Consider the following 4,810-nt stretch of genomic DNA (forward strand, 5'->3'; position numbering starts at 1 on the left):
GCAGAATGACTGAAATTCTGCGGACATGAATTGTGGACCATTGTCAGAAACAATAGTCTGCGGAAGACCTTCAATGCAAAAGATAGCAGACAACGCTTGGATGGTGGCAGAGGACGTCGTGGAAGACATCCGGACAACAAAAGGAAAAGTACTGAAGGAATCGACAACAACCAACCATCGAGCATTCCAGAATGGACCAGCAAAATCTATGTGCAAGCGTTGCCAAGGGGAAGCGGCTGTCGGCCAAGCAAAGAATTTCCGCGGCGGTGCGGATTGTTGTTCGGCACACGCCATGCAAGAAGAGCACATATTCGTAATCGCAGCATCGATTCCGAACCAAGTACAGTGCTGACGAGCAAGTTGTTTCGTACGCACTATACCCCAATGTCCTTGGTGGAGAAGCTTTAAGACAGATGACTGTAACGAACGTGGGACCACGACCCTAGACTGATCATTATCAGAACGCAACAACAAAACACCACGTCGTACAAAAAGTCTCTCCTTGTGAGCAAAAAATCGGCGAACCATCGGATCCTCGATCCGTGACTTCGACAAGGGCCATTGCGTAGTAACAAAACGCAAAACGGTAGCAAGGACAGGGTCTGCAGCTGTGGCTGTAGCTACACGACGAAAATCAATCGGAAACGATTCGACCACGTCATCAGTGTCCGCATCAATGAACATGCAAGCAAGTTCGGAAGAATCGAATGCTTTATCCTCGGCAACAGGCAAACGGGACAACGCATCTGCGTTTCCGTGCTTAGCAGTGGACCGGTACAAGATATCGTAGCGGTACTGCGAGAGGAAAAGAGACCAGCGAATGAATTTCTGCGCTGTACGTGGAGGTACAGGCTTGTTCGGATGAAAAAGCGATGTCAAAGGTTTGTGGTCTGTAATGATGGTAAAGTGACGACCATACAAGAAATCGTGAAACTTCGTAACACCAAACACGAGAGCCAAAGCTTCTTTCTCTATCTGGGAATAATTTCTTTGCGCTGACGAGAGCAATTTGGACGCAAAGGCAATAGGGCGATCATGCGAACCATCTTTGTGCGCAAGCACAGCACCGATCCCGAAATCCGATGCATCTACCATCAACAAAAGGGGTTTCTGGGGATCGAATGGCGTAAGGCAAGTATTTGAAAGCAACGCCGATTTCAACTGGCGAAAGGCGCGTTCGCATTCCGTCGACCAGACGAACGGAACACCTTTACGGCGTAAGCGATGAAGCGGAGCTGAAATGGAAGAGGCATTGCGCAGAAAGCGATGATAATAATTAATTTTTCCCAACACACTCTGTAGCTGCTTCAAAGTTTGTGGTGCAGGCAAGTCCTGTATGGCACTGAGGTGCTCTGGACTCGGATGGATGCCTTGGGCATTTATGACATGTCCCAGATACGGCAAGTCACGAGCAAAAAACACACATTTGTCCTTCCGCAAGCGAAGACCATTCTGTCGCAAGACCTGAAAGAGTGTTCTGAGATTTTGTAAATGTTCTGCTTCTGTCTTTCCTGAGATCACTATATCGTCCAGATAGTTAGCTGCAGTAGGGACCGACGCACAAAGAGTTTGTAAATATTGCTGAAACAATGCAGGGGCGGATGCACACCCGAATGGCAGTCTTTTGAATCTGTATAGTCCAAGATGCGTGGTAACCACCAATACGCGCTGGGATTCTTCGTCCACCGGTATTTGCAAGTACGCATCTGCGAGGTCCAACTTTGAAAAATATTTTCCCGGGCACAGTTTGTCAAAAAGATCTTCCGGGCGGGGCAAAGGAAAAGTAGCAGTCACTAGTTGTGGATTCACTGTTGCTTTGAAGTCCACGCAAAGTCTCAATTTACCGGAAGGTTTTTGCAAAATAACTAAGGGTGAAGCCCAGAGAGAAGCCTGCACACGTTCAATGACACCTTGTGATTCTAAATCGTTTAATGTTCTTGCGACCTCATCACGCAATGCGTGGGGAACATTGCGCGCTCTGAAAAATTTCGGTTGCGCGTTGACTTTTAGTTCCAAATGTGCTTCATAGTCCTTAGCGCAACCAAGGCCCGGTGCAAAAATGTCTGCAAATTCCGCACATAGACTAGAAACACTGTCGGAAGGCACAGTCTGGTTCACTGAGAGAACCTGATTCACAATAGACAAGTTAAACAATTGAAATAAATCTAAACCAAACAAGTTCACTGCAGCAGAAGAACGAAGAACGTAAAACGACACAAGTTTTGTTTGTCCCTTGTATGCGGCAAGAAGGCTGCACTGTCCTAACACAGGGATATGCTGTCCTGAATAACTAGTGAGCTGAACTTTTGCGGCACGCAACGGCGGGGCGCCCAGTTGTTTGTACGTGGCGTGATTGAGCAATGAAACTGCAGCTCCGGTATCGAGCTGGAATGGTATCACTTGTCCGGCAAAGTCCAAATCTACAAAAAGTTTATTGTCCTGCTGACGACAAGAGCGACTGTTGTGTGCAACTGGAACAGACACTGGTACAGAATCACTTGCGACGTGACGGGATTGCCGTCGACGTCGACGCACACTTTTTGTGGGACGAACACAGTCACTGTTAGAAAGAGTAACACTGGGCGGAGTGCCATTAACTACGTGAATGTCCATGGGCGAAGGTTCCCGAGCCTGAGTGTCCGTGGTTCGATTCCGGCGCGAAGCAAAGGGCCTGGAACGGTTGTGATTGTCTGATCTGAGCTTTTTCTGGCAAACACTTTGAACATGTCTTTTCTTGTGACAGTAAAAGCAAATAGCTTGGCGTGACGGGCAATTTTCACGCGAATGTCTAGTAGCACACCGCGGGCATGATTTCACTGCATTTGCGGGCTGGCGAGGCACACCTGGTTTAGAGCGCGGCGTCAGCTGCGTCGAAGTGCGCGAGGGCCGGTTACCGGGCCGCGCAGCGCGTCCAGCGGGCCGGTTAATGTTACACACTGCTGGCGAAGCTTCAAAAGATTCCTGAGCACAGTCAAGTGTGTCTTGCCTATCCAATATGTCTATCACTTGTTGAAGGGAGGGATTAACTAGTTTCAAAATCTGTTCCCTTATGCGAACATCAGAAACGTTCTGTGCTATTGCATCACGCACCATTGTATCTGAATAAGGAAGGCCACAGTCACACTGAAATTCACAATCCCTAGTAAGGCCTTGCAAAGTTGCAACCCACTCCCTATTAGTTTGACCGGCCGTACGTTTCGTACGAAAGAACGTATACCGTTTTGCAACCACATTAACTGTTTCTTTGAAATAGGCATCTAAAGCCGACACAATTTCTTCGTAGGACAGAGTTGCTACGTCGCGTCGGGGAAACAATTTCACTATCACACGGTACGTTTGCACGCCGACACAAGACAATAAGTGAGGCTGCCGCTCGTTACCTTGAATTCTGTAGGCGGCTAGATGGAATCCAAACTGGCGGGACCACTCCGGCCATGTTTCCTGCGCCGCGTCAAAGTTGCGAAACGGCGGTGCAACTGCATGTTGTGGCTGCGGGAGCGGCGAAGCGGCGGCGGCCGCATCGTTTTGCAGCGCACGTTGACCCTGGATGAGCTGTCCCAGGGCATCCAATAACGCCTGCGTCTGCTGATTCTGCAAGCGATAAAATTCGGACAGTACATCTGGAGATTGTGGCGAAGCCATGACACAAGTAAATGTAAGCAATTAGAAAGAACAAAACCCTTTTTTAACTCGTCGCCAATGTTATGTGTCGACAGAAGTGCCGACACAGTGTTATTTAGAAGGGCCGAATAGGCACGCTATCAGCTCACCCAGAATATCGTGAAGTCTGAAACAGGATGCTCAATGAATGCTAATAAGAAAAGTACGTTGCTTTGGGAATACTTAACTTTAATCCATCCTTTTGGTATACATCGTTTATGGTGAATACAAGTAAGACTCTCTCCAGATATGGTTAACTGCGCCTTGCTAGGTCGTAGCTATGGACTTAGCTGAAGGCTATTCTAACTGTCTCTCGGCAAATGAGAGGAAGGCTTCGTACGTCTAGTCGCTAGCAATGTCGTCCGTACAACTGGGGCGAGTGCTAGTCCGTCTTTCTAGACCTGCCATGTGGTGGCGCTAGGTCTGCAAGTACTGATGGCGGCGACACGCGGGTCCGACATGTACTAATGGACTGCGGCCGATTTAAGCTACCACCTAGCAAGTGTGGTGTCTGGCGGTGACACCACAGGTCGTATGCGTGTTTGGCGCCGTGCAGGTGAGCGCCACAATCAGGACTGCATACGACCGAGGCACACAGGGCCAACACCCGGCATCATGGTGTGGGGAGCGATCTCCTACACTGGGCGTACACCACTGGTGATCGTCGAGGGGACACTGAATAGTGCACGGTACATCCAAACCGTCATCGAACCCATCGTTCTACCATTCCTAGACCGGCAAGGGAACTTGCTGTTCCAACAGGACAATGCACGTCCGCATGTATCCCGTGCCACCCAACGTGCTCTAGAAGGTGTAAGTCAACTACCCTGGCCAGCAAGATCTCCGGATCTGTCCCCGATTGAGCATGTTTGGGACTGGATGAAGCGTCGTCTCACGCGGTCTGCACGTCCAGCACGAACGCTGGTCCAACTGAGGCGCCAGGTGGAAATGGCATGGCAAGCCGTTCCACAGGATTACATCCAGCATCTCTACGATCGTCTCCATGGGAGAATAGCAGCCTGCATTGCTGCGAAAGGTGGATATACACTGTACTAGTGCCGACATTGTGCATGCTCTGTTGCCTGTGTCTATGTGCCTGTGGTTCTGTCAGTGTGATCATGTGATGTATCTGACCCCAGGAATGTGTCAA

This window comes from Schistocerca cancellata, chromosome 7 (assembly GCF_023864275.1).
Source record: "Schistocerca cancellata isolate TAMUIC-IGC-003103 chromosome 7, iqSchCanc2.1, whole genome shotgun sequence".
NCBI classification, from domain to species: domain Eukaryota; kingdom Metazoa; phylum Arthropoda; class Insecta; order Orthoptera; family Acrididae; genus Schistocerca; species Schistocerca cancellata.